Raw genomic sequence first — 27,863 nt, forward strand, 5'->3', positions numbered from 1 at the left:
CAAATAAATCATGTGTGCTAGTTAGTCGTAAACATGTTTTTTGGAGCGTCTAACACATAATCGCCTAAAGAGAGAGCTATTGTGATGAATATATATATTTAAGAAACAACATTTTTTAATTAATTGTAGTTGAATATGGAAGAGGGAATGAAACGCTGCATTATAAACCGTACCGCAAAATTTAATCACTGGTTTAAACATTTCTCGGATCCGCCGTCAAGTTAGCGGTCAATTTCGAGTTTAGCTACGATTGGATTTGGTTATAATTGCGCTATGGGCAATCCTTACAGTTGCGGTTTATGTATTTACCGAACAACGGATTAAGGCGGTTAAATTATGTTTTAATTCAATGTTCAACGACAGATTTGTTATTGAAGAACACGACTCAGTTCTATAATGTAAAAACTTTTACATCAAAACACGTTACGTATTCAATTTTGATCAGACCGTGTCATTATTTAACTTCATCCCGGATCTCGGAGAGTGGACATTTTTTCTAATTCACGTAGTCAAACAGCAAAGTCATCGCTTGACATGAAATATTTATAACGCAAGTTGACGAGTCAAAGAGTCGGTTTGTCTACGACGCAAGTTCAACATTAGGGATTCAGGTAACGTGAATTATTGAATCCCTAACTTGGCTCTCGCTACTGCGACAAGTCTACTCGGAAGTGTCTCGTCTGAAGCGTTGAATACGAAATGGCTAACGGTGAAAAATTAATACTAAGGTGAGCGAAGCAAGAAGAAACATATATACAATATATAATATATATCGATATATTGGCCGAAATTTCTTAGCCCAATATGTGCGGCTCTGAATTAACAATGAAAATTCAGAGTCGAGCGCACACATCCACACGTGGTTAAAAGTTAACGCCGTCGTGCGGTAAACGTCAAAGTTAATCTGGCGAAAAGTTGCCGTTACAATTTCGTCTAAGGTTAATAATAAGTTATCTCGTTACGAATTTATTGTTTGGCTCGGCGAGATTTTGCGCCACCCGACGTCAACGGTTCCGCAAAACTTTAACTGTCAGAAGAGGATATTGATCAGTTAAAATGTGCTTTAACGCGTGAGCGCGTGTAGAAAATAAATCACAATGAAAAGTGATGCATAATATAGATAACCATTACAATGTATTACAAGTGTAATAAAAAATTGTTGGCTCATTGTGCGTGAAATATGATTTTATGACTAATGGTTTTATTTCATCAATCAAGTTTTGAACAGTCTTAAAGATAATAAGCATTAATTGAAAAGGAATGATATGTTTACAATATTCTTTAAAGAAGCGTAATAATTTCATTTTTCCTATACAAGATATTTTTTAATCAAAATAAACTATACAAAGGCAAAGTGTCAACCAAATGATGTCGACTAACGACAACCGATACCTACAGCGCATTCTTATAAACGCTGAAATAACGACCGTTACAAGGTTAACGACGATTGGAAAATGTGGGTGAAAACAAAAGAGATTGTTTCGTTCCGTAATTGAATTAACTAAGAATATTGTTTTCGTGATTGCTTCGGTGACAAGGGGAATTTAGGAAAATTTCCCAACGATACGGTTCCCCATCTGTTAAGGAGTAATTGATTTAACGCTCAAGAGCTATTCTATTTTAAAGGACTTTTAACGGTTTAAGATTTGAGTTACATAATAATAACTATAATAAATTAGATTTATAAAACATCTCTCTATAGCTTAGGTTTTTCAATTTATTCCTAGTTATATCGTATATCCCTCAACACTTTTTTCATTAAATTATTTTTGTCTGCCATCATAAAAAATATGTGCCATTGTGAAACATTCATATTTAAAATGTGATTTTATTTGCATTACAAAGTAAACGCACATTGGAAACTGTTCCGAAACTGTAATCGAAAATGCAAATTCAAGGAAACAGAAGCATTGCCTCAATTATAAAGTATATGCACTGCATTGCAGTCATCACTACATAGTTAAATTAGATCTTTATTTATAACTACCATAATAAGGCCATATTGAGGGTTACTTTCAATGAAAAATGATAAACATAACAACAATGTGGAATATGGCAGTTAAAGCATTAAGATAATCACCCGAATAAGTTATGAAAAATAAAAAATAAATAATCAATACTACTCAGAGAAACGACATAATTAATATTGAGATTGATGAAAATATATGTATATAGATTATCAAATGATAGCAAAAAAACATACATACTATATTTTTTTAATAAGACGTTATTGTGAAATTTAGAGAATTTAAATCGGTATCTTTAAAACAAATTCAAAACATAATTTGTGAATTGAAAGGAGGAAACAGTAATATTAAATTGAGTGTAAATATAATTAAAGAAACATAAAAATTACTAAAAAATAAATTACATTATTTAGTAAATACAGCACTTTCGGAAAAATAGATACCTGATAATTTGCATATTGCTATTATTTTACCTATACCTAAAATAAAAAATTTTAACGGTCGAGAAAATAAAACAAAACAACATATTGCCTTGTGTAGAAAAGATGATGGAAGAAGTAGTAATGAAACAATTATAGGATTTTATTATTTCACAAAACATTATGTGTGATCAACAATCAAGATTCAGAGAAAAACATTAGTGATAAATGATTGGTTGATACCCAAGAGTACGGTTAAAATCATTAATGCAGCTTTTTATTTCAAGAGAGCTTTCAAAACAATAGACAAAAGTTCAAGAAATAAATCAAATTAAGGACCATTGTTTTTTTATAATTAATATTATTAATATATAAAATACATATGTTTGCGGATAACACTTTATTGCATATATGATAATATTATTGTAGATACCTAGAAATATGCTTAAATACAATGGATTTAAACTAAATGTATGTTATTTAATTAAAAATATATATAAGATAATGATAATAAAATATTTATAGATAACTCTTTTATAAAACTAGTTGAAAATATAAAATATTTATGAGTAATTTTGGACATAAAATTCAATTTTAATGTACACTGTAATTAAATATTTAAAAAAATAGTAGAAAAATAGATATATTATCTAGGATTAAAAATATATTAAGAGTAAATACAAAAAAATAAACACTGGTGTTATATTTCCTTATTTTAATTATTGTGCAACAATATTATGTATGCTTAATAAATTATATATAAGACGATGTTGCAAAACTTAAAAAATAGGGAAATGAAAGTAGTTTTAAATAAAAATTGAAAGATTGGAAGCCTTGGATATTCAATAAATATTGCTAAATAATGTTATGGTTTATAATGGAATAAAAAAACACCTTCGTGCATTAAGAAATAAATTATAATAATAAATTCAGTATTTTTTTTATTTTATATTAATATTATATATAAGTTTAGTTAAAATTTATTTGATGTAAAAATTAGCTATAAAGCTAAAAAAATTATTAAAATAAATAAATTAATTAATGTTTTAGTACTTATATGTATATATGTACCAAAGTATTTTTATTAGTTTTAATAAAAAATAAGGATATACATATATTTAATACTAAAAATAGATAGGTATGAGAAAACAAGTATTGCCAGGGGAATATTGTATGAAGGTGTGAATTTGTATATTAATATTTCTAGGACAATCAGGAAAAATAAAAATGTAGCAGGTTTCCTTAATAGAATAAAGAAACACTATTGGGTATTAAGAAATAAATTATAATATTAAAGTATTTTTTATATTATGTATGCTATATTTTATATGTATGTTTGGTGTATAAACAGAAAATAATAAGTATAGTCAATACCCATAAGCTTTGTATTTTTTTATATATATATATATATATATATATATATATATATATATATATATATATATATATATATATATATATATATATATATATATATATATATATATATATATATATATATATATATATATATATATATATATATTTCCGCACTTTAGTTGTTACTTATTAAACTAGAATAATTTAATTAAATTTAAATTCTAAATGTAAAATTTCCAGTATTTCAACAAAAACTTTTTTTAAGATAAAAGTTAAAGGGTGCAACAACACATTATCATTACTGGTTGCTTTCAAAAATATAATGAAAATAAAAGTTCAATTGAATAAAAATTTTGTCTGTTAAATACTTAAAATATATTTATAAAAATGGGAAGCTCCTAAATATTTTTAATATTTTTTTTAATACAAGTACTATGATATATTTATCAATTGAAGAAACAGCAATAAAAATCATAAATAAAATACGAAACAGTATTTTTATAATTACATTGAAAAACACAGACCGTGCCATTTAAATGAAGATTTTAGAGAAAAACCTGCAAATTCGCGTCTAAGATATTACACCGAAAATTAATTGGTTATTTATAAGCTTTGGCACTCAATTGCTTGCGGTTGGAAGTTACCGAGCATTGACGGATTGTAAATGCAACCCTTTAGCAACTTCATTTATTAATTTTAACTATAACTATTTGTTCGTTAAATTCTACAAGTTATTCAGAGAAATCTCATTCACTGTAATGCAAAAATATCGATTATATTGCGTCTTTGGGGCGCATGATTTAAAATAGGAATATGGAGAACACTTTAAAAATTACATTAAAGCTCCACTCATTGAAGACGTTTTACATTATGGATAAAGAGGATTGAGTATATTAGAAAGAACAAAAAAAAACACACCCCTTTGCATGTCCGATGTCCGTGAAATGATGAATAAAAAATGACCGAACGTATGTATTTATATTATAAGAGGAAGAAGCTCAGAAAAAATGTATCGCAGAGAAAATCCCTTAAGATATACGAAATTGACCTTTTGGAAATCGTTTCGACGGCATTAAACCGGCGCGAATCCTTCGGGACGCCTTCCCGGAAAACCCAATTTATAAATATATCATACGGTCTGTTGGTCCTGGATTCGAATCCGGTGCCCGATTTTCAGTTTTGCAAATATTATTCGCCCATATACGTGGCGGGCGCTGCGAAAATTCCCCCGCCTCTCCAGGAAAGGGCGGCCTTAATGTTTGACAACTTGTTACGATTTGCAAAATCCCCGTGCGGACGTTCTTGCACGTGACGCGTGTATAATATGTACATACATACACTTTCAAGTGTATTGAAAGTGTATAGTGTAATACGTAGAGAGTTGCCATTTGAAAGAAATTATTTATAATATGCTAGATTTTCAGATCAAAAATGCATGAATCCGATATAGTATTTTTTCTGAATTAATAGTGGAACTTTATAATTTTTATAGAAAATTACTAGTTTTGTAAAAATTCTGGAAAATGCATTAAAATTTTTTATTGAATCGCAGTACTTAATTTTTTTTTAATTGCTAAAATTTAAACGTATTTTCTTAACTTTAAGCATATTTTTTTATAGACTGATATTTTAGTTCAGCAGAATTGTCAAACATTTCACGATAAACTTAGACTTTTAAGCTTACAAAACTATGCCTAATGCTACAAAAATATACCTATATTTATATTTTAAAATTCATCATCACAGTAACACTATGATAAAAAAATGTTTTACCATTTCATTTATACCATTTATTAATTTTGAACACACGTATATATTTCTGTAATAAAAATCGTGTCCTATTTTTGTTTTATATAAGAATTCGTACATAAGCACGAAAAAATCTAGTAATCCCATTTTATCTATATCATCCACATCCACATACATTTGGGTTGTACTTGAGTCTCCACAACCCTTGATGTTAAGTTTGCGGGTTATCGCCTCCATCACTTAATTGAATATCATATAGGACAATGCGTCTCCTTGTCTAATCCCAGATTTTATCTCAAGACTCTCGAAAGCTCATTTTCCACATTACCACAGCTTTTGATTCCGTTTACGTGGGTATATTTTAAAGGGAATCCTACTAACACATAGTCTCTGTATTCACCGATGGTTTTCAAACATTATCTTACTACGCGACAAATTTCAACAAAAAAAATTGGCATCCTCTGATTTAATAAAATTATTTAAAGGTATTTTTATAAATATACATGTGTTTTAAATGCAATGGATAAGCAATCTATCAGCATAAGGCTTAACCAATTGTGGTGTAATCAAAGTACTATTTCGATGTTATTTTTTTAGCAAAAAACTATATTAATATTTTGATTTAATAGCAGCTTATACATAAATAGGAACAGCTCTTTAATAGCTTTGCTCAAAAAAATCTCTATACACTTTGTTTCAACAAAAATTGAAATTTAGTTTTATAGCCAAATTTTTCCTTACTGAAGTATTGCATGTTAATTATATCAGTGGCTCATTTTCGAAAGTGCATCATATTCTTATCGACAAATAGATTCTATGCATAATACTAAAATTTTCTAATCAAGATCGATAAAATAATATGAGAAGTGCATTATCAAATCTTACAAATGTTAGAAGCTCACTTAAATTTAATTTCTGATACAGAAGTCACAAAAATATGTCGAACATATTTATCTATTTTTTATAAATGCTTTCACTTGTACTCTTTGCGTTGATTTATTTAAGTATTGCAATTTACTAAAAACAATAACTAAAAAAACAGACTTTAAAATAAATTTATCGTTCCTATAAAAATTTTTCATTTTATTATTTTTTTTTCAAGGAAAATGCCAATTTTCTTTTAAGTTCTAAAGCACTATTGCACGAGATATCTAATGCACTTTACAATCGTATAGAAGTTAATTGTATTTATAATTATTTCTTTAAAAAAACTTCGCAAACTAATTAGCTTTTTAATGCTTTTGTAAAAATGTATTTAAGTTCCTCGTTACGTTTTTTTGCCACAACAGCATTTCGTCCCTATAACTTCAAGTTCCTTATTATTAACTAATGCTTTAAAGCCTGAAATTGACTATGAATTCCATGCGTTCTCATAAAAAATGGCAATTAAATTTAAAAAAATATTTAACATAACTTTTTCAATAATAGATACATATTTTTTTTATACTATTTTTTATAAACATATGTAATTAAATAAGCGTTTTTAAGTTTATCTGTTGCACTATCTAATTGTATTGCGAATTCTAAAGTACGAAGTTGAGAAACTAACTAATCGCAAATATCTACAGATATGTCATTAATTATAATATTTCCAACTGTATTATTTTAATCATATTTAATATATGCTGAAAAACTTTTTTAAAAAAGGGTACGATGCTAGCAATGTATTTAATGAATCTATGAAAACGTATCGCCCTAAATTCACCGTCAGCAATTTACCGCTATAAATTAAGCACTAATAATTAATCAATATCAGTTTACCGCCGCATCAATTAATCGCAAAAACAATTTATAGCCTGCAAATGCTTGCTAGGATATTTTACAGTCTAGAATGAGATATGTTTATACAAAAAATTATTGTTGCTCGAATTGGACAATTTGATGTTGTTGCTATAGTTTTAATTTTGGCAATGTCGCTAATTTTTGAGATGTTTTATACTACTGTGAAGAGTTTTAAGTATAAAAATGTAAGTTAATACATTATCGTTTTATTTTAAACTAATACGCAAAGTGATATATTCTAATCTAATTATTCCAAACACTTATTTGTAATGTATTTTTAACAATAACAATACTACCAATAATGTTTTATGATTCTCATTTATTAGGAACTATGTACATTAAAACTACAAATTCTACCGAAACTCAATCAATCGATAATGCTGTCAGATTCAGACCACTTACATCAAACTGATTGACTGATACGCCTTGAGCGTTGGTTTTTGATATTATTCGCAGTAATCTCCTTGATAGTATATTACCTATATATATATATATATAAACGATTAACTAAATGTGATTTTTATTATTTATTAATAAAAACACTTTTAAAGTGTTTTAACTAAATTCAAATACCTAACAATAAATACTCAAAACTGTAAGTATCCATAGACGTATTGTATTTTATTAGAAATATATTATATGTATATGTTTAAAAATGGGATATCTAAAACAGAATTTAATTATTTAGTTGATTTATTAAATACTAAAATACCTGTATTTCTATAAAAAGGTATAAATAGCTAATAATGTAATAGGTTTTTGATACAAGCTCGACATAAATAAGTCCTTAGCTATCGTAGATCAAACGTAACTATGATATTTGCAACCTAGTTATACAAACTAGAATTATTATATATAATATTTTAAGAACATACTATAAAAAATAATCTCTATTGATAGATTTTACATTTGTTTAATATTATTTATTAATAAATCAAGAATAAAAAAATCAGAAATATCGACCATCAACTTATAATCAGAAATCGTTTTTAAAATATGCACTGTGCAGTTTACCGGAAATAAATATCGAATGCTACATATAGCTTTGCAAACACTGGTGTTATGCTGTTTAGTTTTTTACTGAAAAACTAACGCCTTAAAATTTGTATTAGATATAACTTTAACTAAGAAAATATTTCATAGAAAAATAAAAAAAATATTTCAAAATTGATGAAAAAACTTATGTACAAGAGCAAGGATTAAATGGTTCAAATTTAATGTACAAAATTTTTGTGGTATTAGCCAAATAAAATTTAAACATTTTTTATTTTATATGTAATATACATTTTTGTGTTTTTTAAATGTACTATTTTTAATAATAGAACATATTAAATTCTTAAAAAAAAATACTTTTTCCCAAATTTCTTTGATTCTACTTTCATCTAATTAATTTGTACTTGTTCTTTTTTTTAATTTACAGGTTATGTTTCAGATTAATTCTAAAGATACAGAATTATTTTTTTTAATTTGAATGATTGTATTGTAATAATTTCTAAAACTGAAGAATTTATATTTTTTTCTACAACGATCTAAGCGTTGGATTTTAGTATCATATCCAGTATATCCTCAAAAGCGCATTTCCCCCATAAAACCGATTGGTTGTAAGCGACTTTTTTTTATTTAACCAATTAAAAATAAACCACTTCCTATGTGCTAAAAGCTTCCCAATAGCCGGCAATAAATTTGGCTCGGTGCAGCACCGAGCTGATTGGATGCTGTGTCCCTTCGCTGCGAAACAACCTCGCCAATGACCAGTCGAAATTACTCATTTATCCCTGTAATCAGTACTGGTATGTACATACTGTACTGACGCTGTGGAATTACAATGAAAGACGGTAATTGCCGTCGAGATTGGACGCTCCCGGTTTGAGACTAAAACGGTCTGTGGCTGTAATTTTCGCGCTAACTTGCGACAACTGTGGGATGATTAAAGGACCGCAAGTGGAATATGTGGTGAGATTATTAGAAAATCGCTTCGATTGGAATTTGCCAAGTGAAAAGACAGATTTTGTAAAAATATCACTGCAATAGCCTAATAACTTCTGTATATTATCTGACTTAATAAAGTTAAGATCATAATAAAGATTATATTTTTTAGTTAAAGTAATAATTTTTAGTATAGTTTAGAGTATTTTTTTTTTTGGCAGAGGCATATGTAGATTTAATAATATATATTTAACAAAAGATGTAGAGTATTCTTTATGTCCCAGTACACGTTTTAATCCGTGAACCAATTATTAGAAATAATAAAAATATTTCGCAGTTAGTCGCTGATCAAAATAATTTTGACAGAAGCAGGGAAAATAATATATTTATTTTGAACCTCTGCAACATTATTTAAAAGCTGCAATTAAATTTATTTTAACAGCTTAAAGCCCGAGGGCTTGTGTACGAGTCTTGAAAGAACATTGTTTAGTGGCAGTGAACTCAGGTTTGAGTACTGCGTCATACGTTTCCTTTTAATAAAAAAATACTAGAATAACATCAAATTTTTCTCTATATGATAATGAGAGATGGTAGTATACCATATCTACATAATATAAAATAAAAAATAAATTATATTTGACTTCAAATTTTTGTAAAGAGAGTCGTCTTATCCCATTGCGTTGCAATGCAATAATTCGTCGCCTTTTTGGGGTACGTAAATATTTTTATGAAATGTATGAACCATAATTATTTATTTAATCTAAAGAATAATAATTTATGTTATACTCCTTAAACACAAATATATTTTAGAGTCAAAACTGTTTGGCTAGGTAAACATAAAGTCAATCCAATGAAAAGAAATCGAAACATCCGCTGTTGATAGTACATAAATTAACAAGGTTTTTTAACCTGAAAATCTGTATATTAAACGTTACGGTATATGTAAATAAATTAGATAATACAGTAATCAAAGAACTTCCAAAAAATATCATCCATTAACTTACAAGCATTTTTACATGTGTTTGTTATTTTGATATTTTCTCAGCATTTGAAAAACCGCAATGATTCACAGATTAAGAAACCAGGGAAAAAAAGCTATAATTCGGATAAATTGTGGCCGTAAATTTAGTTTATTGAAAAAAATAATACTACTGCATTTAAAAGAATTTTTGAGGAATAAAAAAATGAACGAATAAATAAGTGTTTTTCATTTGTAATATTTTGCGTAAACTGAGACTAGTTGTAATGGCTAAAAAAACCAGTTATTTTTAATAAAATAGTATGTATGCCTAAAAGCTGCTATATATTTTGTATAAATAATTTATAAAATATATCCGTTTATATTATAATATTATTTGCACTCACCAAATTTTTCGGCGTCCTTTTTCTGCTTACAACTGTCACGAACACGTTTATTTTTATCATTACACTTTACACCACACTATATCACTATTTATATTTATTTTTATTTGTTACACTTTTTTTATTTACACTATTCACATTTTTTGATACGTATAAAAACACTCGTCAATATGAAGATGAATTTCACAAATTCTGCACATGTGTGCTGTATCTTGCAGAACAAACACAACATTTTCTTCTCACATATTTTTTCCACTTTTTATTTTTATTGGCTGATGAATTTACAACTTATCCGAAAGCCTTTCGACAGCACGGGTACGGCAATATGTGGTAGAAACTGGGGAAATGTCTTCAGAATCAATAGATTTTACTAAATGCTGCAACTATCCTTTAGCCTTACTCAGAAGAAAATCTTTGAATTTAATTATGCTATTACGATTCAAATTTTGATAGACACTGAACGAATAAAACAATACGTATTGAAAAAAACAAAAGAAAATATTTTTTTATTTATTCCATTGTTTTTCAATATATAATATTTGGTAACTAGGTATTGATCATCGCCTTCAACACAGCATCTATTAAACATTGAGGCCGATCGTTCTGGTATTTTTCCCGTGTCTATCATCTGGCTGTTATGAAAGGTAGTTATTATTCTGAAATCTATTTTCTTATTTGTTGCCCATATTTAAATAAATCTTGTCATGTTTCATCTGTAGGGACATTTGTTTTATATTTTTGAGATTCTGGCAGACCCCTTTTTACAGGATGTTCCACAAAGTTGTGCTTTCCGTAAAAATAAATATTTTGCTAGTAAATCGCTATTTTAAAAATTGTCAGCATAAACACATTGCCACTTGTCCATATATGGGTTTAGTACTTTTATCGCCGTGTTTACTAATCTTCCTGCATTTTCGGCGTATGATTTGAAATTACAAATAAAACCGGTATGTGATTCGCAAACCATTCTATTCAATATTCCATATTTGATTGAAGACTAAGTCTATCTAACCATGGAATCATTCCCTCATCCAGTGAAAGGTTTTGCTTTGACTTGTAAACATAATAGAGTTTGCCTATAAAGTAATCAATAATTAGTTTTTCATTCGCAAGTCTATCTGTACTATTGCATTTTTAACAAAATGCAAAATTGTTAAAATTTTTCCAAATTTATTTCTTGACATAATTTTTCGAAATATCAGCATCTCGATTATAGGGTTTGTTAAACTTATGAACTATAGTCATTATAATACGTAAACTAAACCACTTTTTCAGTTCACTTCTTGTCACATCGTTCCATTGTGCGTTTTCTTATATTTTTGTATGTGTGAGATGTTTGCCAATGATATAAATTTTATTCCGGAACTATAATTTCGAACAAATCATCGCCAATAAATAAATTGGCCACTTCTTTGATGCTTTCACTATTAATAGGAAATATTTGTTCATCTGGAATACCTTCGAAATCTTGATTATCGCTTATTAGATCAAATTCACTCCAGTCTTCTGGGATAATATCAGTATCACATGATGAAAGTAAATTCATTACACATCTATGTTCACGTACACTTGAATTAAAATAATTTTCGCTTATATCAATATCACTGGGGGCGTTGGGCAACGTGTTTTCAAAATTTTTCAATAAGGTTTCATCTCTTTCGTCCATATTGGAGTGATTAAAATTTTTTTAAATTAAAATCACAATTACAAAAGCTAAGAGAAAAACAATTTTCACGATGTGTTTCGATTGATAATTCATAAGATAATTAATATATTGCATTCCTTCGATTATAAAATGCATATTTTATCTGTGTGGAGTTCCTGAATTCGGGGTGCGTCATATACTCTAATAAATGAATTTTCAAAAGCTATGTCTCAATATATTTATCCAAATAATCATAAGCTACCTATTAAATTTTAATAAAATATCCTAAATTGTTTACAGGTTTTGGGGAATTTACTAAAAAAGATATTTGTTTGCTATTATTCTACGAAATCGCCCGGTCACCAAGCAAAGTTCGGCAGAAAAAATCCCGGGCAGTAAGCTGTTAATAATATGTATGTATTTATACAATATAATTTCTTTCGAACAAAAAATATTTTGTCAAAATAGTATTTTATGGATACGATTTTTTCAAAAACAATGCAATGGTAAAATCAACCGATAAATAATTAAAAAACATATAAGGAAAATATATATGCTTGCACTACACTGTCTAGAAGTTGTCCAAACCAAAGTTCAACTGAAGTCGGCCGAGGTCGCCGACTTCCGAGTAGCGGCCACAGTGCCACAAATTTCATATGCCGTCCGGACGGTGGGCGTGAATGACGCGCGATCGAAAAATGTGCCAAATAATCGCAATTTTTAAATTGTCATATTATTAAAATTACGCTACTGATAATTATAAAAGTTTGTGTGGGCACTCACCAATACAATATCAGTAAAAACTTTTCGGTCGTATATATTCAATTTGCGCAAAATCTTTGTCGGCTTTTGCAAAATGCCATAAGGCATAAAAATTATACTTCAGAATACGAACACTACATCTGTGACTATCTTTGAATTTGTCGCCATCGATTCTAAATAATAATTCGTTATGGTGTGACATTTATATAAACCGATCTAGGAAAATACATAAAGATATTCGAAACGATTTTTTTTAACAAAATCAAGTACCGCTAATTGCTTTTTAATAATTTAATTTAATATGAAAAAATATATAATATCGATATCTGTTAGAAGAATATACTATTAAAAATATAATGAATCCGTTTCAGTGCCCTAAAATATTAAAAGATGTCAGTAAGAGTCTGTTGAAGTCCCCGATAAGCATGTGGTATTATAACTTGACCACGTGAGCACAATGCAGCGCTCGATGTGCGTGTTAACCATACTGAAATTAAACCGAGTTACTCGTTCTATCTTAGTTTGCGAAAAACCATATTATTATCTCTTTCACTCTCGTCACTTAGCACGCGAGAGAGCGAAAGGGGAAGTATTTCACTGCTCGCGCTCGAAAGAGCAGCTCCGACTTCGGTTCCTTTGACTTCGGTCCGTTTGCCGACAATGTTCGGAAGCGCTTGAAGCTGGCCAAATCGACTGAATTATCCCCCCTTTACCTTCCGTTCTCGGTAACCTCGGACAACTTCCGAGAGATTTTAGACCAAACTTGACCGAAGTCACCCACTATATTCTCCTTCTTTGGCCAACCTTGGCCAACTTCCATAGAGTGTAGTGCAGGCAATAGAGAGTAGATCGATTTCTTAAGACAGTCATTCGGACAAAGAATAGTGATTCAATAACCTTCTTCTCAGTTTTTACAGCTTTTTTGTGTTTTGTATTTTGTGCGATTTTTTAATTTTTGAAGCATGGTAAAATTCCCGAAATTAGTATTTCGAACCAGATAAGATTATTTAAAAACTTGAATGCGCTAGAAAAAAAATTATGTTTTGTTTTGAAATCATGACAGAAAATTGTTTTTACGTTTATTATCAATATTAGTCAATAGTTTATTAACAACAGCGATACTATATTTGCGTTAACGCAGTCAGTTTGACAGCTATCCATTTAATCATCAAGTTTGGGTTTATGCCCCTACTATTTGTTCCAAAGTATACGATATGGATAAACGTTTGATATAAAAAAAATGTCTAAACAACACCACTAATTTGACCTAAATCATCAACCAGAAAACCGATAACAGTGACCTCCATACAATTTACATACCCAGAACAACAAACTCTATTAATAACCAATACAACTGCCAATATTGACCACAATCGAGTCTAACAAACGTCAAATGTCAAACAACCATAACGCCAAAGTTTATTTACCCCTATACCACACCCAACCTCGGATAGTTTAATTACATAAACACCCACCGTGAATCAATAGATAATCCGATAGCGTTCTGATGATAATTTTTGGTAAAGATGACAGCGGGGGCGCGCGATCGGAAGATAACCATGGAGTACCGGGTGTTCCGGAGCATATTGTCGCGAGCTGCGCGCCGCCGATAAAGTTAATTTACATCCGAAAACACAGGGTGGCTCGCACACTAATGCTAGCCGTAAATCACTGGCATGCAAATATATCCGAAGCGTGATCCACGACCTATTCGATACGGTGCGCTTGCTGATTTATCACGGGGTACACAAGATCGTCGATTGGATGATTAATGACGTATCTTGGGGTAAACAATTAACTTTGGGTCGTATGTTGCAGGTTTAAATAGATTTTATGCGTGCTTTATAATCTTAAAATATAGATTTATGCACAATTTGTAATAATTTAGAGGTCATTCTAACGAACATTTCGAACAAACGAAAACAAGTCTCGAAAGTTAGCCCACGCACGTATTTTCACAACAATGGAAAATAACAATGATTTTGGCACTCTTAGGAAATATCGAATATGGCGCCCCATTATGTCTTACTTTTTTAATAGTTAAATGACAAAGGCAGAATAAAAGAATTAATTTTATTATAATTTTTTTCATTGTAATATAATTTACTTGTTATTTTATTTTTATTTTATTTTATTTTATTTTATTTTATTAATTTATTTAGCTTAATATCTAATCTTTACATCTAACGAATTTAGTAAACATATATAAAAAATACATAACAGAAAGAAAAAATAAAAATATACAATAATAAAGACTTTATATTATAATTTATTTCTATATGTACGAAGGTATTTTTTTATTCCATTTATGAAACCCGTTATATTTTTGCTGTTTCGGATTTCTCTTGAAAGACTATTATATAAATCAAAACCTCCGTACATAACTCCCCTAGCCGTACTCGTTTTCTTATACTTAATTATCTTTAAATTTTCTCTATTTCTAGTATTATATTTATGTACATCTTTATTTCTTATTAAATACCTATTAAAATATTCTGGTAACATATTATTTTCTAACTTATATATAAATACTAAAACATTCATACTCAATATTTCTTGAACATTCAACCATTCTAATCTATCAATCATACTTTTACAATTAGTTAATCTATTTTTATTTAAGATTAATCTCATTGCCCTATTTTGTAATTTTTGCAACATTTGTTTGTCTAATTTATTTAACATATTTAATAGTGTTGCACAATAATTAAAATGGGGCAATATTATACTATTGTAAATTATTTTTTTTGTATTTATACTTAATATATTTCTTAATCTAGATAATAAACCTATTTTTCTACTAATTTTTTTTAATATGTAATTACAATGTTTTTTAAAATTTAATTTTGTATCAACAATTACTCCTAAATATTTTATATTATCCACTATTTCTATACTAGAGTTATTTATTACTATTTTGGTACTATTATCTAACACATTTTTATAATTAATAAACATACATTTAGTTTTATTCTCATTTAATTTAAGTACATTATTCTTTAACCATATTTCTAATATACTTAATTCATTATTTAAATTATTTACAATTTCTTTAATGTTATCACCTATGCAATACATTAATGTGTTATTCGCAAATAGATGAATTTTACATTTTTTCACGTTAATAACTATATCATTATTATACAAAACAAATAACAATGGTCCCAATTTAGACCCTTGTGGTACTCCATAAGACACTAATTTCTCTTCAGAATATACATTATTTATTTTAACTTTTTGTTTTCTTTTATATAAGTAATTATTAAACCATCTTAAAACTATATCACTTATACCTATACTCTCCAATTTCTTTAACATTATTTTTCTGTCTATTGTTTCGAAGGCTCTCTTGAAATCTAAGAAAACTGCTCCAATGATTTTGTTTAAAATTTTGTAGAAAATAAAGCTTTGTTTTAAAAAAGTGTAAATGAAAAACACAAATTCACAATAAAACACTACATTTATTTGCGGTGCTAATTTAATTATTTATACTTTTTCTTTAAGTAAGAACACATAAAAAATAATTTTCTTGATTTAGAATAAGCGAAATCAATATTTATATCATCAAAGTTAAAATTACTAATTAATTTATATTCAATCGATAAAAAGTTAAAATCTGACTTCTTGTAAATCTCAAATAATTTTTGATTATTTTTAAAATTATATATATTCTTTCGGTTGTGGCTATTATCATTGACATTATCAAAAATATACGCATAGCTCATACATTACTTATATAAGATTCTTGTTAATCTCATTTACTTAGTACATTTAAAATATCCATATGATAAATCGTGCTCGGATCTTTATTTTTCATTGTCATATCAGCGCATTGATAAAATATAAACAATGAGTCAGTGGTGCGATATCGTTGTTTATGTAGTATTTTAATAATACAACATTGTCTCACCCCTCCCTGATTAGTAGTATTTATAATTTTTATTTGCCTTGTCTTCGTTGTGATATTAAAATAGTACAACTCTTTTATTTCTATTTAACACACCTGCGCTGGTATTTCAAGTGTTGGAGAATAGGATATACTCGTGAGAAAAAATAGAACAAAGCCAGGTACAAAAGCTAGTGAATGTTTCCTTTTATACCCTAATTTCAAGTTAGTATTTTAATGTGGCGTTAAGCTGTTAGCCCCTGCATAAATATTTATAAACAAATAAATGAACGAATCACAACACGTGCGCTACTAATTATTATTAACCCGTGCATGCTTAACCTTTTAACCGTCATCAGAATAACACGTATAAAACGTTACTGTGTACAGTACACAGAGCGTACAATGCGCCATTGTCGAGTAATAATATTTTCCCTTACACAACGGCAATTCTGCACAAAACAATGCGGCAATTTGCGCTTCTCTCATCCCATAATAATGTACTTATACATTTCATATTATCCCTGGTTATTTTTTGCATTCACGTTGATTTGTTCGACGCGACCCGAACTTTCTCTGCCAACTAATTTCGTTCGGTCGCAATAAAAACTTTCTAAAGCAAACGTTTGATACTTGGATAGCTTTGCTTCCACTGCAGTTGTGTGCAGTATGGCGCACAATGCGGCCAAATAACAAATTTGAACTAAAAATAGTTCTTACGAAAACAGATCAACACTATCCGAGTTTTTTGTTAAAAAATTGTATAGATGTAATTATCAAAGAAATAACTAACACTCACATTGTTTCACACTCACACTCACAATCAAGAAAAATTGTTTTACTTGTGTTACTCCTCACCTAGCAAGCATATGCTAAAATGGTTTTGGTTGTTTGCTTGCACATTAAGATTTTATTTTTTGTACTTAGAGCGTTTTTTCTACATAATTTCGGACTTCGAGTTAATATACCAGCAAGTCTAATGGTAAATTTAATTTGTACATGACTGCCCACTTTAAAGACATAATGGAAAAATGTCTCTACTTTTCGTACATATAATTGACTCTGTTTTATTTTGTTTAATTTCAATTTTTCCCTAAATAGATAGTGAAACATGTAAACAGCTAAAAATATATTAAGATTTTTTTGCAAATAAACATGTTTCTATTCTTTTGATCATTAATATTAAATTCTTAAACAGGATTTATTTACATAATACAGTGGTACCTCGATTTTCTTTGATTTTGGTTATCGTCGGTTTCGGTTTTTGTCGATGTTTTCTGCAAAAATTTTGTCTCGGTTTTAGTCGGTTGCCTCGGATTTCGTCGACGTTAGCTTGCCAGTGTTAGTGTTTTTGTGCTTTTTTTATTGATTGTGAGTGTTAATACATATTACAAATAATCGCCTTAGTTTTCGTCGGTTTCGGATTTCTACGATTGTTTTCGGACGGATTATCGACAAAAATGAGATATAAATATCTATAAAAATAAAATTTATAATCAAACTAGTATCCTAATTTTGAAGTCAATGGTGTTTATTTTGTTAAGACATGCTCTGGCTTCCAAACGTCAATTTCACTTACGATGTGAAGAGAGAAGCGGCTGCTTTTGCGATCTTCACTGCTCTAAAGCTGTTTAAGCTTCTTCTTAGTTACAGTCTATGCTGGAGAGCTCTTAAAAGTTGGATGATTTGAACTCCGGTGTGAATGCTTAAATATTAATGCCAGTAGTGTCAGACAAAGGTGGTCCTCAGACGAACTGTTTATAGTAAAGTAATCTCTGATTGCCTGCATTTCAGTATTTATATTGCTGGGCCCCTTTTATGGTATATTTTGTTGTCCGCCTATTTTTATAGTAAGACGATTTTTTAATAAAATTAAATTTTTTAAAACGAATTGCCGTTGCTGCTAAAGCAGGTCAGAAACGGTCGCTTTGAGGATAAACTCAAATGCATGAATTATTTATTTTCAATGTAGCTTAAATTAAAACCTTACTGTTTTATAGCGTGTACGTATTTTAGTTATTAGGAAGTTTAATTTGTTGCATTTAAATGAAGAACTATTTTTTTTCTTGAATGATTAAAAAGCTTTATCACAAATCTAACTTTCCTTTTATTGTAAATAGAGGAGTAGTTAAAATTATGACCCCAAAACTAATCATTAATTCTGATCTTTCACACGCGATGGTAATATAAAGACTTAAATGTGTTTGTGAGATTTAAACCCAAACTTGCCATCACTGATCTTACTATTCTAAGACCAATGTTTTAATTCTTAATCAAATCTGCACTGACTCCAAAACTCTTTGGTTATCAAAATATTATGTCAATGCGTTAAAATTTACTTTATAAATGAATGTTTCTTTATTTAATATTGTCGCAATGTTACGATTTGAGCGTCTGAAACAAATATATATCACAAAAAACATTAATTTAAGATTAGGTGTGCAAATGGTCAAATAACAAAACGTGGACGAAGCTATGTAATATATATAATTATGGCATTATATAGTACGTTTGGCCGCATAGTGCGGCGAATGCAAATGGCAGACCGCCGGCTAGGCAATTGGTGTCATTTCCGCAGCGGAATTACCATCGTGGCGCTTGTGAATGAGAAGGGAAAAAAACATTGTGAAAAACAGGACAACGAATGCGGTCCTGCTAAAAACGTTGGGATTAGGCGCACTTTTGTTTGTTGAATGTGAATTTTGCGAAACGAGAATTTTTTTCCTGCTCTATGAAATGCCATTAAAGAAATTGCTTTTTGCTTATTCGTGTTAAGTGAGCTTATTAAAGCTGTGCTTTTCGGCTTGAAAGTTTTGCCGTTGTGATGCGGCGCAGTTTTGAACTTAATATACACAAACATATTATTACTATTGTATCACCTTTTGTATTTCTAGACTTTTGATACTTACATTGGATTTTAAGTGTGTGTTTAAAAGTAAGTAAATAAGTAAGATTATGAAAGAAAATGCATTGGAAAATATTATTGATATATTTTATTTAAAACATTCATACTGACCTAAATAAGTAAAATATAAGAGACTAATAACAAACTTTTTTTGTAAGAAATATTTTTAATTTTGTTCAAAGATCGAGTTGGATTTAAAATACTTTTAATAGCTTTTTGGCAAAAAATTAAATTGTGATTTTAATGGCTTTTTTTTTATAAACGGCATTTATTTAGTTTATGTTTATATGATTTTAACTTTAAAAAATGGTTCATTAGATATTCAGTCACTATAAAATGAGAGGTATGATATTTATGTATTACACTTCAACATATTATACAACATACGTTGAAACATGATCCATTAAATTTGAAGCCGTAAATTAATGAGAGGTCCAAATGTCGTGCATTTAAAACATCCCAATGTGATACATATGTATACATTACAATAGATAATTGTTTGCTTCTTATATTAAATTTAATCCGTATAATGTTTTATTGTTTTTCAGCATTAATTATAAAAAAATACCAAAGCCTTATTTTTTAAATAAATAATATTTAGATAGTCTCCTACTGATGTTATTCGCATTAAATATTGAAACAAACCATCTTAAGCGCTAAAATTTACCTCAACCTTTAACGGATGTCGTTCGAATTTTCACTCTTAGCATTTTCCGAACATAAGCCCTTCGTTCGCCGAGAGTGTTTGCCGACAGAATCTAGCAACGCAATCGAAACCACCCTTGCTCACACACAATCCACCCCTCTCTATATATACGCGTTTAATATTTATACACAATAATCGATAAATTCAAAATGCGTTATCAGGCATTTTCACAAGAGTAAATATAAACAGCGCCCCGTGTGAATTTATTGTTACTGTGATAATGCGTCGGCACACAAAAGCGGCCCATATTTCCTACACAACGGCAAAAACTCGGCACTGAGTGAGAATTGATTCCACCTCTTGTACACAACCACCCTCTCCTGATCACTGTTTGCATTGAATTTGCTCTAAAAGGTGGATCGAAACAATGGGAAGGTATGAAACCAGCGACAGGTGTGCACAAAGAAACGTTCTCAAACTTTTCAAAACCCCCTCCGGCTGGTGAATACCAAGCCGCCTACCGAAAAGCCCTTTTGCAATTTTTCATTGAATAAATAAACCCATTCAAACACATCCTTGACACGTACACTACCGATGGAACATAATGCGATACTTTTGTTTGGTTTGATGGTTGCCGAAGATCGATAGTTGGGGGTAGAGCTTTTGTGTTTGATGTATTGAACGCGAACGAGTGCCTTTTAATGTCGCTTCTTTAAATTATAAAATACATACTTACTATTCTATTGTATATGTATTTCATAACAAATTAAACAGTCAAGTCAGGTGTAAAAGCTGTTTTAATTTTTTATGTTAATCAAAATACCTAGCATTATTTAACTATAATATTCATTTTTACCATCAATGTACTTGCTATGTTACAAGCCAGTCGAAAATAAAAGTGCTGATAAAACGTGCATTGCTAGTAACGAAGTAACGGTAAATATTTATTTTTTTAGTAAAGCTCTATATATTATATAATAAATAATGATGTAGGTATATATGTAATATGTAAAATTTCTGCTTTCACGAAAGTTTAAATCTTAAAAAAAATTATTGTACCTTTGGGATTCTCATAAAATAATCTTATATAGCAATATAATTTTGGTATTATCAAATTTGCATATATAGAGATAGCTATTTATTTTAGTAAAAATAGTTTATTAAAAAAACATGTCGTTGTTTACAGTTTTTTCGTAATACAATATTAGTAACTTAAAAATGCGTTTCTGTAACCATTACTTAATCATAGACAATGCCTTATTTGTCATTTAAAAGTCATTGTGTTTAGTGGACCAGAAACATGGTTTTTGTTTGTGTCGTTCCATGAAAAACACTGACTCTTAAATTATCTCATATATTTCTCGAGTTTTGTCAGCTTTTTCTCGAATAACTCAAGTGTCCGCCTTGTACTTGTATTTTTCTTACTTCATAGTATCGCATCGTCTTAAAATAATAGAGTAGGGTTTATTTGTTTTCTTTACAAAAATACCTGAGGTCCATACCCATCGTTACAGAAAATTGGATTGGCAACAGCACCCCTTACAAGTTTGGCAGCAGCATTCCTTAGTGATGTTGCTTACTATTAATGGGTGTTTGCTTATATACGCCATTGTTTATTACATTCCAACGATAAAAAACTTTATTACAACAAAATTAATAACGAATTCTTGCTATTGATTTTGTCGCAGCGATGATGGATGCTCCCGATAACTATATTATAAGGCATCGAAGCGATGCAAAATAATTTTTGTTATTGGAAAGGATTTTGAGGAATATCTTTACAAGATCTGTATTATTATTATTATAAAATTAAATATTTTCTAATTAAATAAAGATCTTTTCTGAATATGTGCATTGTAATGATTTAAATATTATTAAAATTTCTAAAAAAAAATTTCATCAATATCTGTTTAGCGTAGATACGCACCTGCCTTATCCATTTTATTTTGCGCCGATCTTTTTGACTTTGTTCACAGCTGAGCTGTTAACGAATGACCTAGAAATCTTTGCATATTACACTGAGTCAAGTAAGATTAAATTTAATAAGATTGTTTTTTTTTATTGATATAATCAGAACTATTTTAGATTTTTATTTTGAGACATCATAAAAAATTTTTTGAAAGCGAAATTTATAAAATTGCTTTCGTGTATTTGACTCAACGTTTCTATAAGAAGTTTTGTACTTATTTCACTTTATTTATAAGCTTTTCTATATTTCCAAATAAAATATAAAGCACTTTAATAGTTATCAATATCAAATGTCAAACTTTCTAGACAGTTATTATAACAAACTTTACCGTCACCAATAATATTATAGCGATTTCAACGAACTGATTATTTTAAAATGCGATTAAATTATTACTTATTTAATTAAGATTTTAAGTGTCAAAAATTATTAAATGATATTTTATGATAAATCAGAAAATATTATTATATATTAAAATATTGTGATAATTCGTATTCTTTATTATTATCATGGTTAATATTTTATTTTATTAAAATATTACAATATAATTAATTAGTATTTTATAATTAATATAATATATTAATCTGAGAATTTTTTGATAAATTGTAACAAGCAAAAATTTAGACTTTTATTAAAAAATTAAGTCTGCTAAATTTCAATTAATTATTGGACATATAAATTGTCAAGTGTCAAACAATACTTACGTTAATATTTTTTATATGTATGTAGGTACAAATATTTATTATACTGTATGAGAAAAATATCCACTTATCGATAAAAAGCAACAATTATGATGATTTTGAAGTAACCTTTCATTGCAAAGTAAAATATATTTTTGAAATTTGCGCAACAGAAAACGCCAGCGTTTAAAAGTATAGTTGTGATGTATAAAATATATGATTTTGGCTTTGCATATCTAGTAGTTCTAAATTGACACATTAAAACAGCATGAAAATAAAGATTTTAACGGTTTTTGAGTATATATAAAAATATTGTTAATAAATAAACTAATAGATTGTTTACTAATGCATATATTTATTCAAGTTTTATTTTTTTGATATGATCCCAAATATATTTTAAGTACTGTTTATAAATCGATTATTTTATTGTGTCATTAAAATAGTTTTTTGACAATAATAATTAAGTCTTATTATTCTCGAAAATCATTGAAATAAAAACAATTTAAATACATTCCTAAAATATTTATATAAACTATATTAGACTATACATATACACACTTTATTACATATTATTTTTTTATATGACTATTACCCCTTGAGAAAAAATATCTAAAATGTTTAACCCTTACTGTACATCGTTCCATTTAAGATTAGCTTCACATGAGAAGGTCAGTGAAAGATGGGTGCTTAAATTTCTTTCGCTTTTCATAAACAAGATCGTGTTCGTTTTATTATCGAGCTTTAAAGCTCTGCAGTGAAAATAAGAAATTCACATGAGATAATACGATCGTGTTTTTCTATTATCTATATACAAAAGTAGCACGCAATATTTTTGATTATGTGAATATTCATATAATTTAATTATTTTGCATGAATATAGTTATGTCTATGTATCAAAAATAGTAAGTATGCTACAAAACACCACTAACGATATTCTTTTAGACACAAAATTTAGCAGTAACTTTGACTTTTTAATACTATTTTCATTAATATTACCTTTTATCGATTATATAATTTAATAATAAAGATTTTGCGACATTAGCCACGATGATATATAAATGTCAGGCTTTAAGTGACATATATTTTATGAAAACGAGGTCAACGCGATAGTAACGCTCATTAATCATCCATTGCTTCACCAAATTATGAATAATTCGTTTTCCTTGAATCGATTGAATAGAATAAAATTGTGAATGATTAAATGTTGATTTAATTATTAAAACCAAATTATTACTAATTAATTTATGTGTTTTATAACACTAAGAAACAGTTCAATTTTTTTTTTCGAATTAAAATATATTTCGTAAATGAAAAAAATAGGTTGAGAACCAATTAATCATTTTGTGTGAGATACAGCTAAATAAAAAAATTATTAAAACTTTATAGAAAATATTTTTATTAAGCAACTTTTGCATTTTAATAATAAGATATGTTTACTGTAAATACTACAATTGTAGTGTCAAAAATCTTAATAAGTACACAAACTGACAACAAGCAAAGACACTAAAAAGAAAACTTTAAAATTTACGGCAATTTTCCCTTTCGGTAATTCATAGGGGTTACATTCCCAAGACTTTTCGCGATTCTGGAAACCGCAAAGAGCGAAATTTACCATCCGTAGTTAAACATGGATTACATTAGGTCACCATTTTGGCTAAAACACCGAAAGTTACGAACTTACCCTCTAGGCATTCGTTATTTAATTACTTACAATCGTCTGAAACCCTAATGCAACTTGTTCAATTTATAAAGTACACACCGTTAAATTATTTTTTCAATCCACAGTTTCTAAACAGCGCCTGATAAAATAGTTTGTGTATTTTTTATAACATACGATCCTTATGTCGATGGTATCGTAGCATAGAGATTGAACGTGAATGACGAAGGAGATCTGTTTGGGTCCATATCCATGTAACTATTTATCTAATGGTGGATCTTCCATTAGGCACGATCGGACGAGAGGCATTTAACTGTTGAAACTAGCCCGTCTGTGTTTATCTTGGAGGCAATCTCAGGAACACGTAGACCCAATTGTAGATAAGTTGTTTAAGGTTGTCCCTTAACCTTTGACTCGACGGACACGACCGAATTTCCGTCATTCCATCTGATATGCTAATAATATAAGGCGAAAGTTGGTGTTTAAGGTTTGGGCGTTTGGGTTAGCGGGATTTTCGAGGAGATATGCATTTAAATTAATATTTGTACAGATTAATAAACCATTAGAAAAGATCATATCTTTTATAAATAAATTTATTTGTATTTAAAACAGTTCATATTTTCGAGATTTTTTAAATTAGTGTTATAAAAGTTAAGGTCCGAATTGTATTAATGAGTTAACTGTGCATTTTTTGTGAATAAATTATTTATTGCAGTATTATTAGATCATTGTCTTGGATTAACCCTTGTCTTTTGTTTAGTAACTGCGTAACGCTAATTGTCAATAAATGTTTGACTAAAAGTCATACCTTAAATACTATATGTTCTAAAGAGAGTAAAGCAGAATATCTGTGTTTTCATCCAGGATACTATTTTGTCACTTAAAAAAAATGCGCTATATTACTTTAAAAAAAACTTATTCACAAATAAATCGCATAAAAATAAATAACGATAATTTAAAGCGGCTCTAATTATATTCTAGCCCAATAGTGACGCCACAAAAAGATTCAGTATTACAATTTCCTAGATAGCTTTCCTTTATTTATCCAAAAGGATAAAAAATATATGATACAAAAGGGAAATTTGAAGCTCCGGTAAAAATTAACCTTTCAACTTACAACCAGGCAAACTTTCACCGATTGCGATTATATCAATTATTTACATTCCGGCGCGTGAGAATTCCCAAAAGCAAAAACTGAAAACGGCCTAACTTTATTGTTTAACAGATGAGCGCTTCCCAACTTTGACAGTTTGTATCCCGAGCGACGTCGCTGGCTGTGTTTTAACCGTAAAACACAGTGGTATACCGCGACGGGCTTAATATGACGTTTTAATACTCGCTTACAATATTTTTAATTTCAGATAGTATTGGTATATGAAATTAAAAAATAGAAAAAATGAAGTCAATATCATAACTTTGACTTCCATGAGAGTAAAAAACTCTAGGAAAACTAAATCTGTAATGATCGACCCAAATATTAATAACTAATTCCGATATCTAAATTAAAAAACATTTGGTTTTATATGAGATATAAACTGAGTTCTTTCATCTATTAGTCACCAACTGAACCACATAGATCTAGTCACAAGATTGAAGCTATTTTAAAACGATGCAGTCAAATATCTGTGTCAGAAAACAAAACACGTGTAGCTCTAAACCGTGCTGCTTATCATATTTCTTACAAGGATAATTTTACTTATATATTATATCAATATTTATTTTTTGCAAAATGCATTTAAAGAAATTTGGCAGTGTAACGTATTTTTTTAATGTTACGTGAGAAATAATTTGCACTACTTTCATGTGAATCATATTATGTTAAAAATACTTTTCATATTATGTTAAAAGAATGAAATATTTTTCAGTGTCGTATTACTAAGAGCAAGTGTAACAGATGCTATTTATTAATATTAATGCAGTTGCAAAACCAACTTTTAAATGGTAAAAAATATGCTTTGTTGTATTCATATTTACAGTCCGTCCAAGATATGAACGCTCATCGTCACAGTATTGGTGAGAAAAAATAATAGGGTGACAATGTGAAATTACAAGTGCAATTAATTTTTACTTTTTTAATTTAATTTCTTGAGAAAAGAGTAAATAATTTTTTTCTCACTTATTATATTTATTTATATACACATTTAACTCAAAAACAGTAAATAACATCAAAAGAAAGCAGTGTTACGTACCTTTTTATCAAATTTATTATATGCAATGATTGAAATATATCATTTTAGCACACAAACACTAAAATAATATAAAAAACAGAATCAGGTATACGTACACTCACTAGCTATGATACCTCGCGATAGTGAGAGACCGACAGTTATTAGTTGATAATTATTCTGAATATTCTTTGTTTTAAATAAAATTATTTTCGTGTATTATATAACATATTATTTTAAAAATACTTAAACTACTGAGACTTTTATAATTTATTTTAGAAAAAATATGCTGCATGTACCACGTGTTTCGGTTGTACAATTAAAATGAAAATGCTTATCAAAAATATGTTATAATAATGTTAATACAAATTTAAGACGGTGATAAATATTTAGAATATGAATATTTTTACGATGAAAATAACATTTAAACACACAATTAAAAATTAGTATTTTGGCGAAATAAACAAACATAAAATCCCACATATTGGCAAGCACCCATGTCACGTCGAACGGGAAAAAAACTGTTATTTTAGTCTGCGCGCATCGGATTAAGTGTTTGCTTGAGGATTCTTGTTTTGAAACATTGTTTTCGTCTTTCTCTTACATACGGCTGTACATTTTCTCTGGTCATATTTTCCTTGCGTCTGTTTTTCGCGGGATGATTGGTCGGCCCGGGGGCATCGGGCTGAGGCTTTCTCAGGTCTTTCACGGAGGGAAATGATTAATTTTCACAAGGCGGTCTTGGCCTGAGGAGACCGGTCGCCATTAGTTCAAACGAACGACCGAGAACAGTTCGATCACCCTTTGGGACAATGTTATTAATCATCTGGCGTTTGTCGACGGTGTTGTACGGTGCATTTGACCACGCCCGTGAACTTTAACGGAAACGGGGAAAATCGAGATTATAATTTATGACCAAAGAGGTGACTTTCACACGAAGGTAGTCGGAAACGTTTTATGACACCGGAAAACTATTTGATACGTCCA

The 27,863-nt window shown here is 28.9% G+C and overlaps 1 protein-coding gene across 1 annotated transcript in view; it reads right to left on the reverse strand.

Moving 5' to 3' along the window:
• Positions 1 to 27,863, reverse strand: part of LOC148227688 (beta-1,4-glucuronyltransferase 1) — a 171,629-nt gene that overhangs the window by 74,158 nt on the left and 69,608 nt on the right. The window lies entirely within an intron of this gene.

The sequence above is a fragment of the Plectrocnemia conspersa genome, unplaced genomic scaffold (genome assembly GCF_051122295.1).
Source record: "Plectrocnemia conspersa isolate PC_06_02 unplaced genomic scaffold, ASM5112229v1 ptg000013l, whole genome shotgun sequence".
NCBI lineage: Eukaryota > Metazoa > Arthropoda > Insecta > Trichoptera > Polycentropodidae > Plectrocnemia > Plectrocnemia conspersa.